This window comes from Amblyomma maculatum, chromosome 1 (genome assembly GCF_055883805.1).
Source record: "Amblyomma maculatum isolate TAMU_Amacu chromosome 1, ASM5588380v1, whole genome shotgun sequence".
Lineage (NCBI taxonomy): Eukaryota > Metazoa > Arthropoda > Arachnida > Ixodida > Ixodidae > Amblyomma > Amblyomma maculatum.
Window position 1 is genome coordinate 9,247,973 of NC_139344.1, and position 16,451 is coordinate 9,264,423.

At 44.6% G+C, this 16,451-nt stretch overlaps 1 long non-coding RNA gene across 1 annotated transcript; it reads right to left on the bottom strand.

Annotated features, from left to right (window-relative positions):
• Nucleotides 1–553: 553 nt before the first annotated feature.
• On the bottom strand, nucleotides 554–14,318 carry LOC146201616 (uncharacterized). The gene is made up of 4 exons (XR_014703575.1): nucleotides 14,181–14,318; nucleotides 3,555–3,740; nucleotides 807–921; nucleotides 554–738 (listed from the first exon to the last, which is right to left on the bottom strand). It is a non-coding gene; the product is annotated as an uncharacterized LOC146201616 (long non-coding RNA).
• Nucleotides 14,319–16,451: the final 2,133 nt, after the last annotated feature.

The following is a 16,451-nucleotide window of genomic DNA, read 5'->3' on the forward strand; positions in this document are numbered from 1 at the left end:
CTATTCACTTAGCAAAATGCTGTCTTGTTTCTGCACATATTGCTTGAACTTCATTTAGCAATAGTTCTTCAGTAAGATAGTGCAATTAAGTTAACAAATATTCATATTTCATCATTTCTGTTTGCCACTATTGCAGCTTTTCTTCTAGTCTTGAACGAGTATGCAACATCTGGCGAGAGAGGCACCAGCCAAGATCACAAGAACATGATAAAAACTGGTTTGGACAAACAGCTGCTAGACACAGACAAGTGTTACGTGTTAAGTTAATTTTGCAAATTTGTGTGCTTACATAACTATATCTAATTCACTGTGCAACCAATACCCTTGGCTATTACAACAGTATTTTGCTGCCATTCATACAAGTGCTGAAGAATGTGGTTCAGCAATGTCTGATGCCTGAAACATGTCATTATTAGGAGAAATGATTGTGATTCATTGCAGTGGTGTGAACACATATCACCACCAAGTGTTGTAGTTTTCTTTGTGTTCAGTGCACTGCAGGCAGTGTTGCTTATATATCGAAATCCCTGGAAGCATGCATGTAGAAACAAGTGAGAAGACAACACTTTTGCAAGATCAAAATCAATAAATATTTTTATTGAAGTGCTAGGACAAGCAAATTCCAACATGAGGTGCAGGATGCGAATTACAACCAGATATCCCCATTAACTGAATGGATTCTTGAATGCAATTGTGAAAGGCAGCAATGGTGTCCATGTCTCTTTGCCTGTTTGTCCTCTGAAATGCATTACAGTGGGATTAATTAGCATGGAAAGTTCTGTTTATTTCGGTATGCATACATTTACCTGTCTTGTGATAGTGCACAATGCTGTCAGCCAGAAAATTTGTCTAGAACATGTTTGTATGCAAGCTCCACTCTAACAGCAATTTTTTAATTGCCAGTAGCATGCAGCCATGGACCTGGGTGAAAATAAAACATACAAGTGAGAAACATGACAAGGCATTCAGGTAAAAGCTCTGTTGGTCCGTGGGTGCAAGCACCACTCTTACGAAGCACCATGGCATTATAAAACACCTCGTGTCTGAGCACTCCTTCCTTTGATTGAAGCAATTCTGTTTTTTGTTAGCTCATAGCTCAGGTGCTTGGTTAGAGCCTCCCTATCCGCCACCTGGGAGACGCGCTCTCTAGCAGTCAGGCTCTGCCGAGAGAAAAAATGTTGTCTGGCTCTGCCAGATGCAGCGCACGATGTGCGAGATGCTGCGCTGAAAGAAAAAGTATACTTACCTGCAGCACACATGACCAGCGTGTTAGTGGTGCACAATGATGGGCTGGAAGGAAAAGTACTTACCTGCAGCATATATGGCCAGCTTGGAGGTGTTTCTCGCGCTCTAACGCACACACCAACCAACTGGTACCATACAGCTGCAAACTTCACCTACAGCTAGGTAAGATCATACAGGAAGCACAAGGACCTTTACAAATGTAGTGGCGGTGATTTCGGCAGAGATGAAAGGCTCAGTCAGTCTAAGGCAGTGCTCTTCTCAGAAGTAGGAATTCACACTTATTCCAAGTTCGTGCTAGTTTTCTGGGTTAAAAAAAATGTAATTTGAAGTTAAATTTTCATGCTTGCTTGTGCATTTCCTGCTTCACATTATCTTCATAGATCTGTGCAGAAGAGTGGCATAGGGGTTCCATTCCACTTTTCAAAGATATTCATGTCCTGAAGATGTAATTATAAGAGTATCTTCGGTGGTGCTGTCGAGGATTTGCCTTTTGATACTCTCTTTCTGAAGCTCAGTTGGCTTAGAAAAACCTAAGCTGGACAACCTAGGTTTCTTAGTAGTATGAAACCTCAGTTGATGCCCAGCTTTCTTGTTGGCTGGCTCCCTTGAGTTGTGGGACTTTTGTTGCTTGTTAGTTTCTTCGTAGATCTTCAGCACAGGGTCCAAAAGCTTGCACGCTTTGTTGTGCACTTCTTGAGAAATTTCTTCTTTCACTGTATATTCCTTGATTACTTGCATCTTGGCCACAACCAACTCTGAGTTTGCCACGCTTGTTGAGGCTTCTGCTGCCTGAACACTTTCCAAGATGTGGAAAGCCTCACTTATCTTCGAAGTTGACAACACTCCTAGAGCAGTTTCAGGGATTTTCACAGCTGCTATTTCTGGTGTGCTAGCTATGACCACACCATGAATGTGTTTGCAAACTATTATGGACATCAGATGATCATAGCAAGTGCATGCATAGCTATGCACACACACCATGCACACACTGCATGCAAGAGGGCAGCAAGCACCATCTTTCACCTTTGAGACTTTGTATGCGAGGCCTTTTGTGGACTGGGATTGCACAGTCCATGTTCGATCTTCATTCCTCTCTATAGATGCTGGGCTTGCCATGGCAGTTCGATGGCTCTTCTCAATTCGACTCATCTTGCAGGTTCTCTTTTCTTTTGTGATGTGGCCTATCCTCTTCATAAGAAAATGGTATGTCATGTCCATCAGTGCCGAGATGAGCTTGTCGACACGGTGATTCTTCTTGCCTTCCAGAAAATTATGCTTTAAAGTCCTGTGCATTCTTTCAAGATGCATGTTTGTATTGATCCCGAGGCCAGTTTGAAAACTGTAGGCCCACATTTCTGGGCGGTAAGCATAGTTTGCTTTAAAATACTGCATGAACTCCTGCAGCCTGGGGTCGTTGTTGGCCAAAAATGGCTCAAGAAGCTCAGTCAACTCATTCTTGTCAAGGAATTCTAGCAGTGTGCGAACTGTCCGGTAAATCTCAGCTCCAAGTTCTCTTCCTTTGACTTTCTCCATAATCCTTCGCCTCCAGTTTTTGTCCACATGCCATGAGCAGAGCAGTCGGTGCTGAGGTGGACCCATGACAGTTGACCAAGCCTTGAAGAACTCAGATGCATCATCTGACATAAAAATCTTAGTTGATAATGCTCCTGTGGAAGACTTCACAGATTCAAAGAAGGCTGTTAAAGTTTTTTCATTTACTGTGCTGGAGATAAAGTATGCCATAGGCAGTCCTGCTCCAAATTCATCCAGCACCAGAACAGTCACTAATTCAAACTGGTATCCTGTTGTTCCATGTGTGGAATCAACACAGACTGTTCCTGAGCCCAAAACCTTCAGAAGGTCTTCCTGTGGCTCCGTCATTAGAGCAAGAGCAAAATCCTTCGTGCTGAACGTATTTGTTGAGTCAACAGCCCCCTGCTCCTTGTACAAGCGAACAACAGGTCGGTTCTTGTTCCTCGTGATTTGCACCCATGTGCTAACACTGACAGCATCACTGTCATGACATCTTTCAGGCACATTGAGATTATACTGCCGTTTGATGTTGTGTAAGGTTAAGCGATCGGTCAAATGAAGAGGAGTCAGCTTGACTGTTATTGATGCCCTTATTTTCTTCATTATAGTCTTCATGGGCACTCCTTTTGAAAGGTCACTTGCAATGATTGCTCTTTCCTGGGTGGTCATGGTGAGGTGTGCAATATCTGCATCATGCCCATAATGTGTCCTTTGGTACATCACCTTGACTTCATTCTTTTCTCTAGTAACAATCATAAAAGAAAGGCATGTCTTACCACTCTTGCAGCTTCCCTGGCTCTTCATTGCCCGTACCTTGTTCCCTCGGCTTGGCCTAGCCACTCCTGACCTGTGGCATTTATAGTACACCCTTGTACTTCCACCAGCGAGCCTTTTTTCGCCTTGAGGTGCTATGAATTTGCAGTCCTCATTCACCTCCTCTCTCGTTTTCCATTCCTGGAACTCTGTAAATTAAAAAAAAAAAATCAGGGCTCTGTATCACTGACAAAGTAATTTCTACACTCATCAAGCATGACTGTTTGAAAAACGTTTGTCACAACACATACTATTACTTACAGTATAATGTAGTCCACATTCCTAAAACTGCATGTGTGGAATAGTTTTTTTTTTCCAGTATTGCTGAGTATCTTGCAATGTTCAGGGAAATTCTACCATGAAGGTTTAGTTGTTGCAACTAATTATTCTGCATATTTATCAATCTTGGGCTGTAAAATATTCTGTTCAAACTACCAGACTATAATTCGGCTAAAATGCCAACCACAAAGGTAGCTTTGCTAGTCCACATTTTTCCCCACAGTATTTTAACATTGGGATTTGCCCGCATTTTTTTCAAGTGGCAGAAACCGCAGTCGACTGTGGAAGAACCTTTTTATCTGTAAAATTGCAGATTCACAGGACCAATTAAATTTGACTGTTGTGCCGCTGGCTGGACCCATAAATACTAGAGAACACTGCACCAGACAGATGCGAATTTGTGTACTGAACATTGTGACAGTTATAGTACCGAGTGCTGCCACACCTGAGGACCATTAATTATTACAGCATATACATATAGCCCCCTTATTTTTTTCACAAACGCAGAACATTCACCTTTGTGAGGACTTTTGACCTGGGATTCGTATTTATATTATGTATATATATATATAGAAAAGAATTGAAGGGGAACTGAGAACCGAGGGGCTCGCTATATATAATTGAAAGGAGAGAATAGTCTACGAGCCCAATGAGAACATTTGGACATATATTTTTTTAATGTTTTGTTGTTGGTATTGAAAATGTTCCCCTTGGACTCATAGACTGTTCGCTCCTTTGAATTATATACATATACATTATATATATACCGGGTGTCCCAGCTAACTTGAACCAAGGGTTACAAAATAATATATTTGAGGTAGGTCAGTGAAACCAGTTGCATACAACTACCAACCTGCTTACGCACTACAGGCAATTTTTTGTTTTGCAATTAGTTAATTGGCTAATTATGTTAATTTTTCTAATTTTATAAATATTCACCTTAGACCAACAATGTGAATTGGAAAGTTGTAGAGCACCTTCAGAAACCCCCATTCCAATAATTGTGATAAAGAAAGTCTCACGTGTATCTTTTTTTCCGGGCTCAAAAGAAAGCCCGCGAAATACGAATAATACCACGTGACTAGCGCATTTGAGCGCAGCGATCGTGGTGCTCTCAGTCGGGGTTTGAGCGAACGAAATCAGCTGCGGCCGTGACCCGATGGTCCCGTTGCAGCGGCAGGCAGAAATGTTGGCGATGGTTGGAGCGAGCTCGAGCTCGCCCGTCGTCACCGCGATCTTGGCCAGGCCTGTGCAACACAGTAGCCTACATCACGACGGGCGGATGACTATAGGCAACCTGCAGTGGCCAAGCGGCGCTAGTGGAGCGCAGCGTTCAGCGCCGCCAACGGCGGCGCCGAGTAATCTGAGTAGGCCGGCGCGGTCGGGTTGCGTTCGCGTTGTACGGCTGGAAGCATCTCGGCTCTCATTTTCTGCGGTTTTAAGGCAATCGAATGTCTTCAGAGCTACTTCCGAAAACTATAATACTGACGAAAGGACACCGCCTGTTCGAGAATGCTCGTGTTTAAAACGTAAACTGTGTCGACGTCACCGCGAAGTGCGCGCCGCTCGCGACGGAACACCCGCGCGCACAGCTTTGAATTTCGCGTGTGTAGACTGAATTTTTTTAACGAACTTTATTCCCTCAGGGCACCAGTCGGATATGTGATGATGAATTAAGAAATAATTAAATGAATGAAAAATGTAGTAAACGTAGCTTTTCATTTACCTATTGCGTTCACACCTCAACATTGAAAGTGCAGAGAGAACCTGAGAAGAGATTGATCGCCGTTTCTTCTTTTTTTTTTTTTGTTCTTGCTGTTTGATTACAGCAGCATAATAATTTCCTCGCGGTTTTGCTTTACAGTTTAATACCATGACGAACACTTTTGTTCGTGGTGCACCTTTCGACAGTGCCGCGGAAGTTACAGGAGGCATGGTGCAGTACGTACCCGCTACGGATGTCGTGGCGATTGCAAGCACTGTGCGGTTGTAGCGTGCGTCATCACCGAAAACTCTGCGTGCCGGGGGCGGGGATTAGGGGGCCTCCTACACCGTTGAGAAAATAAAGCTCTTAACAACAACTGGCATGCATTTGTACCTCCGTACCTCAATCTTGGGGAAAGCCGGCGGGTAATGCTGGCACTCAACGGCAAAGCTTTCGTAAAGGAGGTCGTTAAGAGTTAGAAGTTTTTACTGTTGCTACTAATGATGAAATAGTCTATCGTCTGGGACAAGAGACTCTTGAGTAGCTTGAGCAATCGGTGAAAGAAATATTTGGCGCGGAACGATAGAACGAAGTTCCTTCCTCAGCATACACAGTATCACGGGGCTCTACACTCCGCCACTTCAACTTTTTCAGCACCTTAAGAAATAATTTACAGATAAATATGCTTATTGAAATCTGTAATTGGAAGTTTTTATGATATTTTGGCTTTGTGGTTCCGAATAGACACCGCATTAGAAATCCGGTTCACAGATCCACGAACATTTTTTTTTTTTTCGCCTCCGTTGAAATGCGGCTGGAATACAATGCTGCGGCTGCGCGCCTTTGCTTTTCTGGACGTATGCTACTCGATCTTGCACATCATATACCAGTACACGCCACATTTTACAGCGCGGAGCACGTACTGAGTAGTGTGCCCCAACCAGCGTGCGACTCCCCGAGTCAGAAGTTTATACCGTTTCCTCCGCTCACGGGCAATCGTCGTATTTTAGCTTCTTGGCGTCTGTACGCCAATGGCCCCATAACAAAACGAATTTCAGCTACATTACTCTCTCGCAGCCAATATCTCCTTCTCTCATCATTCTCCCCAGGTTCTCCCAGCAAGCGGTACGCTTAGGTTTCCTTCGTGATTGTGGCAGTCTTTCTCGCCGCCCTTGCGCTTATTTTTATTCTTGTTCATACCCGTAGTAGTCGAAGCATCGCGCGAGACCACTGAAGTCACTAAATGAGTAAATCATACTCACTGGGATAACAAAACGCGAACGCAGAAGGAACACAGCGGCCGCAACATATACGGCGTCTGCTTCTGCGCCGCCTCAGTATTAGCTCCCGTCGGTCGCCAGGTGGCGCCACATGTCTCAGCGAACTCCATTGCAGGTTGCCTATAAAGAACCGGCAAATGAAGGTGCAGCGCTAATTTTAGTCGAGTCACATGTCATCTCGCCCCTTTACCCAAACCAAGCCTGCATGCGCAGATTCAGTGGCTGATACCTTATCGCTCATCCGTTTGCCGTAAAGTTCGCTGATTGGAGAGAAGGAGGGTTTGTTAGAACGAAGTGTCTAAAGGTACGTCCGACGTATCCATTCGATTCTCGTAAAGACACGGCGGACGTCGATATACAGGCTCATGGCTATATGCACGTCAAACGCGGCCACATTCCGCTTGCTACGCGTGAATGGATCTCATCCTCTATGATATCAGCTAGCCGCGACTCTCGATGAGGTGCTACGAAGAGTGCATTCGTTCTAACATAGATCACGGTCTTCACTTAGGGTTGTGTACGGCAAACATCGCTGTCAAGCACATAGCTGCAGGCGATATGCTACGTACTGCACCAGCTGGTGTCGAGATACGCACATTCACGAGCAGCTTTCGCTTTGCACTAAACTATCACCTCGATCTGCCCGTAATGCGAGCGAGCTATTCCTAGCATTTACGCTGTCTTAGGTCCTGCATCGACCTCCGAAGATCTAGCGCCGGCACAACACACACACACCTCGCCGTGCAGCTGAACATTCGGCAGTCCAAAGTATGTATGTGAAATGGCATTATGCTCGTTCCTCACATGCAGACCGAGGAAACAGGATGTTTTTAGCTAAATTCTCCGTTTAAATTCTACCTCAGAGCCGTGGCAGAAGACATGCCGAATCTACTAGAGGCCTGCACATCGACTCGTCGAGGCGAAGACCTACTGCACCGCACCGCAAGAGTGCACAACCGGAAAGCCGGAAGCGTGAATGATCCGAATTCCCTGTGAACAGCAATGTTCTTTGGTATATAGGGGAAGACTAGACTAAAGTGCTTAGGCTGCATCTTTTTCTTGTCGTTGAAGTTTGCGTACATATAGTTTAAACCCCCGCATGCTCGAGGTTAGCGTGACCCGACTGAACGGCCGCGCAGCTTTGAAACGATCGGGATCGATATGCATGCATCGCCGGACTTAGGTACGCGGTAGAAAATGTGCGCTGCACATTTCGTTGAAGAAGCTGAGTCTTGGAATTTTGCAGAGTGTGCCATGCAAGTAATCGTTGCTACAACCACGCATCCATGTTCCCACGGCTGGCCTATTCCGAGGCGCATAAATGTTCAACCGTGGACGTATCAATGATCGAAGAGAGGACAGATTTTCACAATATTGGGCGCGAAATCGATAACTACCAGTGCTCAGTGTTAGAGAAATTCTGCCTTGATCATGCGCAATTCAGTGTTTCAGGTGTGGTCAGTAGCTATATAAGTTTGAACAGTTCGCCTTTCAAGTCAGCGGCGCCAGCGATGGATCGGCGGAGCGATTTTCCACGCTACATCGCTGTCTTGCTAGAAAGCCTATCTAGGCGGCGTTTGACATTCACCTGCTTTTTGTTGGCCCCGTAATTGACAGCAACGCCTTCAGAAACGCGTTAAAGGTTCAAAAATGTATTCTCTTCAACAATTTCACTCCAGGCTGTCAAAGCAGGCGGACGTTGATAAAACAGTTGAGCACTCCAGTCTTTAGAAATCTGTACAATCACCTTCAGTTTGTAAAATTATTGGAATAGGTCACTTTCCGATCGCTGGGACATAGGCCCTCATGACAGCGCTGTCACGTGAATAAGGACCACACCAGGCCGAAAGCTTGTCTCATATATAACATAGCTAACCAAGGTATACCTTACAGCATTGTGTTGATTTTTATGGTGCCTAAGCGACTAAAGCTGCCATGCACCAAGAACAAGGTGTAATGTATGTATTTTGTGTGTAATGACTAAAATGTTCTTTAGGATGTAGCTTGTTTAGGAACATTTTAGGAAACCAAAAATGCAGGAAATTTGCATGTCTCTCCTAGGATCATGCGGGGATGGAAAGTGATCTGTTGCAAATTGTACAAAATGTTTCCTCTTTTCTCGACTCTGGCGCACGTGTAAGATATGGTTTATTGTTAGTTCATCTCCACACTCCTTGCATATTGGTTTGTCCTCTTTCATAAGTATGAAGCTGTGTGTGAGGTTTGGGTATGTGTTTTGTGAAGATGACCTAAAATGTCCTCCATGTTGTGTTTTTGATTACTGCATGATTTCCATTCCTTAATGACAGGTTTGACAAGTATAGTTTGTAGTTTATTTCAATGTTTCAAAAATCCTGCCATTTCACTCTCACTTTTCTTTGTACAAGCTTCTTGGTATCTTCATGCAGCATATTCACCCTCTGTAATTTAGCATTGCGTCAAGGTAACCTGGTTATTTCTTTTCATCACCTTTCAAGACTACTGTCCCGATTACATAAAGTTTCTGACGACAGGAACTCCTTGGAAGTCATAGAAATAAATGAGATCCACAATCATGAGCTATCTAGGGTATGCATATACATGTCCATCGCTCAGTGGAATGGCGTCAGTACGCTGTTAGAACAGGTCTTGGGATAACAACAACCATTGTCTGAGGTGGTCCTTTAATGGGCATTGAAATGCTATGTAACTACAGGTACTGATAGAACTCTTGATCATGTTATGTGATGATGCGATCCTTGCATGAATATAGGTATACATTTCAGAATCTGCAGTGCACCACTTGACCATTTGCCACCAGTTTGTGTGAAAATGTATTTTTCATGCATGTTAACCAGTATTTAACAGATGACCCCTGTGCACAAGCCAAAAGTGCCACGAGCCAAATGTCACGAGGCCACACGACATGGCAGGAGCTGTTAAGCCAAGCTTACAAAGTTATATTTTAAATATTTCAGCTTCAATTAAGAAAGGTTGAGGCTTACAGAGGTCTATGCCAGGTTGTCTATCACCTAACAGGGCAGCCTACGACCGTATGCTAATGAGTATATCTGAGATAACAGAGACATGAATTAAGGAATTAGTAATAATGTTTGTAGCAAAGGGCATGTAAATTAACGAGAATCCACAGTGGGATCTGCAGACAAGAACCATTAACGCTGGCACACCATACCCTTACAGGTGGAGATTAGGAGTCTCCCTAATTTTTTATCTGCTCAAAGCTTGTCATTTCCTTCGTTCTTCCAGATGAGGAAGATGTGAAAATGATAGCATCCAAAATGCCAGAGACCATCGTTAACAAGGATGCTGATCCCAACAGCGTAAAAAGGAATTTCAGAAAAGATGGGTGACTAATAATACTGGCAACAGTTGAAACTAAGTGGAAAGGCATGAAATTGAAATGCGACATATGCAGAGATATGTTGCGAGACGACCAGTCTGTGGTGTGCGACATCTGTCTCCGTTAGTTTCATCAAGTGATTGGCCAAAGCAGATGGGGCTTGTGGTTTTGTGATAAGTGCAGCGTAGTAGCATAGATGCAACCTTGCCCATTAATAATTCGAGTGGATTAAGTGCATTGTTTTGTTTTGTTCATGGTTTCCATGAAAACATTATGAGAAATTTTTTCCTAGAGAATGTTTGCTGAAATGTGAATATAATGTGCAATAAAACTAGTGTTTTCTTGCTGTTTACTTTTCCTTGTATACATTAGTTCTGTGAAGAAAACCACAGGCTAGAAAGAAATGTATGTGGCATGCATTTTGATACTGGCCCCGTTGTGCTGGCTCAGTAGTTAGAGTGCTTGGCTGCTGAACCCAAAGATGCAGATTTGGTTCCAGCCACAGCAGGTGCATTTCAATAGAGGCGAAACAATAGGCCGTCATGCACTGTGCGGTGTCAGTGCATGTAAAAGAACCCCAGATGGTCGAAATTATACCGGAGCCCTCAACTATTGTGTTCCTCATAGCCATAGTTATTTTGGGATGCTAAACCAGATATATATCACATCATACTCTGAGTAAGATGCTATTCATGGTCAGTTAATCATACACTAAATGATCAATTTTTTTCTGCATGGTACAGCAGCTGTTGTACAATTTTACTTTAGCCTTCATGAAGAATATCGCACTGGCTCCACATGGCCTTCTGTTGACCCTTGATATGCGTCACAATCACACACCCGAGTATGTATTTGTCTAAAGGCACCTATGCATGCAAGGAGGGGACCGTTACTTTCCACTTGTCAGAACTGAAATGCATGATCCACATCATTTCTGTAATTCAACTGCTTGCTATTTGAACTGTCCAGCATTGATGTAAGTTTCAAAGAACTGCAGTTAGCAAATTAATCTAAGCAGCAAACTATGCCAAGAACTGCTTCGGTTTCATCTTTAGCAACTGTTTGGGAACTAAAATTAGCCAAATGTTGTAAAACATAGATGAGAGGTTACAAAATCTAAAAAACAATGCAGCCTACCTGTGGCATGTAGGGTTTCACATCCTAAAGTGACATATGTAGCTATGAAGAATACCGTAGTGGAGAGCTCCAGACTAATTTGACTGCCCGGGCTTTGTACTTTGCATTGACACCTTGCAGAAAACAGAAGCATTTGCATTTCACCTACACCAAAGTGCGACTGCCATCACTGGTATTAAACATCACGACCTTGGGGCAAGTAGCCTAACGGGCCACTAAGATGTCGCAGCGTGTACGTACATGCTATACATGTCAACCTTTCTAGCATTAAAGCTGTCACATGCATGGCAGATATTCATGTTCAGCTTTGGACTGACAAGTTTAAAAGTGTACTATTTGTGTTTGTCTAGCATGAAAAACAAAGGAAACTAAGGAAAAAGGAAAAAAAAAGAACATAATATGTTGAAAAAGCACTAGTCATTAACACATAAAGCATATTCGTTCCTTTATTAATGATAAAGTGGCCTTCAACAATAGTACAAAGCCTGAACATTTAGAAAGGTGCTGTGCCAGGCAGCTATTTTACAGAAACCTGAACCATTTCACCTGTAGTAATGCGCATCCCGGCGGTGTGGATTGGGCACTTACTTTTCGGTCCACTCCAACATGCGAAAACTGCATCATGTGCATTCCCATTTTCCGAGTTTTGAGCTCTGTAGTACAGGCTAACAAATTGTCGATTTCTTATTTTTGTCTGATTGTTGCACAGCGCGTGTAAATAAATTACCACTGCACCTAATAAACACTGACATGCACGAGCAACATCGCCGATCATAAACGGACACAGTGATGTCCGTCCGGACATCGGCGCACTCATCACAGCACTCTTCGTAGTCTCACACAGCACTCTAGTAGGACGTAATCCGTAATCACAGCATCTCACGGTAAGCACAAACCACACCTCCAGTTGTACAACAAACACGAATGACGCGATGCTTGGGCTAGAGACACGCCGGCGGTGCCCAGCTTTTTCAGCGCCGCTTGTACTACGTAGAACTTGCAGCACCAAACCTCAATGCGAGCAGAAAGCGATGCGTTACGTGACGCATCTCATCACAGATGGAAGTGAGGAAACTTTGAAGAATCAAAACTACATAATTACATAACGACCGTCGTAGACGTTAATCCACATAATAACGAGGACCAAATGAGCGGGCGTGCGGGCCGCGGGCTGGCCGTCAACACCGCGATTACATGCGCTTGCGCTCTGGTCGTGCTTGCCACCCTGCCGCGGTCTAACTGACGTAAACCTATCATCATGCCATCACGTAGTATATCACCCATTCTAGGCACTATTCTTGCCACTGTACTATTCTTTGTAATTTCACATTTCACGCATGCAGTATGTAGTACATACTTCTTGCACCTCGCACGTACACCTCATACCAACTTCGATTTGGCTACATATGGCTACCATGTTGTTGCTACAACTACAACCACATTTGGGGATCTCGGATCCGTCCGGCTTTCCCGACGGATCCCAAGGCCCACATCGGAGAAACATGCGTTGGGTCCGTCGGAAGAACCCTACCGATGGGGTCCGTCCGCCGTACCTCTGAAAATTATTTATCGGATCCGTCGGACGGATCCCGAAGAAAAACGCACCGGGTCCGTCGGACGTACCTTTAAGACCATTGATCGGGTCCGTCCGACGTACCTTTAGCCACAGCCTTGTTAGAATCCCGGTGCTGTCGGCTCGCCGATCTCGGTGCTACTTGCACCATCACTTGGGCCGGCTGTCGGACGCAGGCGAAGAAGCCATCGCAGGCCTATCGGCCTGCCGCTTTAACGGGGCAAAGGAAACACGGCCGCAGCTAATTCCGTTCGCTCAAACCACGACTGAGAGCACCACAATCGCGGCGCACAAATGCACTAGTCACGTGGTATTATTTGTATTTCGCGGGCTTTCTTTTGAGCCCAGAAAAAAAGATACACGGGAGACTTTCTTTATCGCAATTAATGGAATGGGGGTTTCTGAAGGTGCTCTACAAGTTTCCAATTCACATGTTTGGTCTAAAGTCGATATTTATTAAATTAGAAAAATTAACATAATTAGCTAATTAAGTAATTGCAAAACAAAAAATCGCCTGTAGTGCGCAAGGAGGCTGGCAGTTGAATGCAATTGGTTTCACTGACTTACCTCAAATGTATTATTTTGTATCCCTTGGTTCAAGTTAGTTGGGACACCCGGTATATGGTTGAAATACATGCTTGATCTAAATAGTTGCTTACATATATGGCTTACACCAATGCGTTTCTCAAATGGAGGTGGGTGTGCGAAACCCACGCCCACGATAAAAGAAATGAAAGGTCGCGCGATAGCTCTCCGGCTTTTGCTCTGGTTAGAGTGAACTAGTTCACTCTACTCTGGTCTTGCGGGGTCCACGTAGGTTCAATGTCAATGTTAACTTCTCTAAGCGCAAGAGCGCGCGCGAAAGAAGGAGATAGGGATCGAGAGATGATCGTGCGATTGTTGGTACCGGCACCACTGAAACTAGCTGATAGACGGGCCTGCAATGCGGGGCGAGCGGCATGATATGTGGAGGAGTCGAATCCCTTATTGTAGCCGCGCGCTGGCATCAAATGCGCGTTGTTTAACCGATCGATTCAATCCCAATTACACAACGTGCTTCTAGTACGCAAAAGATCGCAGCACGAATACAAGATTCGCCCTGCCCTCTACCTTATAGTCTCAATACCGGTCGCAATTGATTAAGGTTCCGCACCACCTTTCCACATGGCTGAAAACCGGTGCACTAAACAAAACCGGCAATTTCACTGAAGTGTCGATCGAAAAGCGTAGACCATTGTTCTAAGTTTCTTGATATAATTTAACATCTGTGCTTGCCTTAGTTTTCCGGAATCGGCGAAAATTGGCAGTCTGCTACAGCAGAATTTTTCACCGTGGCGAGCGGAGAACTTGATTCGACAGGCTGCTCCACCTGACGAACTACGAGACCAGCCCCCAAACTGTATTGCGTCATAGTTCGCCAGGTAGCGCAGCCTGTAAAATCGGCTGCTTCGGTTGAAGAATCGAGTAAAACAGCGCTAGGGGAGACGAAACACGTGAACGACAGACAGATACCCAAGCATCCTTGGCCGACCATTTACGTGTGGCCGACGTTCGGAAAATGGTCGGGAGCCTACTTAGTCGGCTAGTAAACCACGGCAAGCGGTCGGCCCGGAGGTAGCCGCTAGCCATTTCGGCAAGTAGTTCGCAGCGGGCTTTGGCCCGACTTTTTGGCCGGACTAAATGCCGGGCACGGCGCCAGGTTAATGGCAAGAGTGCGGCAATGCGTCGGCCCGACTGTTGAGGCGGTACATTGAAAAAAGGTTATGAAGAGCATGACTGCTACTTTTTTTTTTAAATTTGCCTGTTACTCGGCTTTGGTTTTTCGCGATGTTATGTAATTTGCGCTTAGTATGGAACAAAATGATACATGCTATTTATTGTAAATGTTTTGTTACATTAATTAATGCTATCCCAGACGGCCACTGACGTCCGACGGACAGCCGAACTCGGCCGCAACTCGGCGGCCGATTTCGGACGTCCGCCGGAATTCCGGCGTACGTACGAAAGCGGATGGTCGAATCCGTTCGCCCAGCGGACAGCCGCCGTACGTCCGCCACTGGATTTGCTTTTACACAGCTATGATATAGTTTGTAGTCGTCGTGCTCGTCTGAACTGCGTATAAATCAGTAATACCGTCAAGTCTGCATTATATGATGCCAGAGCGAATCGATGCGATAGAAAGCGTTTCCATTAAACAGTTTTTTTTTTATTTTCCGCGTGTTTCATCGTTGAATTCTTCCATCAAAATTTTTGATTAAAAGTTAAATGACCATTAAACATTTTTCTATCATGATGCTTCGGTGAAATTTTAATCAGTGGCTGAATAGACGCAGCAAGCAGCAAGCTCAAAAAGAACGAAACCGAACCTATCCTAAAAAAAATCTGAAATGAGCCAATCCAATCCACCTGACAAGTTGAAGTTTAGTCATGGAAGATGGCTTCACGTTTCCGTGTTCTGCATTTTCTGCGCAGTTACAAATACCTACGGCTGTAATGCACTGCTAGCATTGTTTTTGCTGTGGCTTTGTGCGGCTGGCACACTTTGTTCACCCGCCGATTCCAAAGTAAGTATTTCACCGAACTTTTGTTTCTTTAGTGGAACTTTTCGATGCACCGATAGTGGTGAGCTTTTGGGTAAGGAAACAGCTCTGTACAGCAGCCGAACGGTCGAGTGTTTTAGGCGAGACTGACAGGATGGCTCCGCGCCGACTAACTAAAGTGCAGCCTCAAGTCTGAGGGCCATCTTTCTCGGCATTACTGGATGCTGCGCCAGTAAGCCGCGCAACTTCTCTGTCTCTGATAAAGGAGTGCCTGCCCGAGCTTTAAAGGAGTTAATTTGTTAACCATGCGCAACGTGCTGAGTTGTAAAAACTATACGAGAAAACTTTTGCACTCCTCGAGCCTATCGTGCGACATGTTTTTTTTCTTTTTCTTTTTTTTTAATGGACAGCCGCTTATCTTTCTCTCTCGAGCTTTACGGCAACTACAGTTTCTAGAAGGAACGGCTGTAGCTACTAAATAACTAAAGGTTTAGTACTCTCCTTCAGCTTTGACGAACCAGGACAGCACCTTGCGCATGTTGGTTATGCATGTGGGACCGAACCGCGCAGAACAACCGGACAAGGAGATGAGAGAAAAAAAAAAAAGTCAGCACTTCTTTTTCTTGACCCGTTGTTCTGCGCTGTTCTGGGACGAATTTGGCATACCGCCGCCGCGATACAGTTGGGCTGTGAGCTCTGGTACCTGCAACGCCTTCTTTTATGCAAAACAGGCATACTGGGAGGCCATGCAAGCCGCGGGCTAAAAAAAAAAAAAAAGAAAAAAAAACCGAGTTGAGCAAAAGTGAGATGAAAACAAAATTGTTGCTTTGTCCTTACAGATATTCAAAGGCTCCTACTTCACTGCATTATTGACAGCGAGATAATGCCAAAGCTACACTAGAGCCATGCAGCACCTTATAGTGCATGATACTGAGCTTATGTCTCGCACTGAAAGCTCTTACCATGTTCTTAGATTATCATATTAAAGTAGCTTTAAACCCATGCT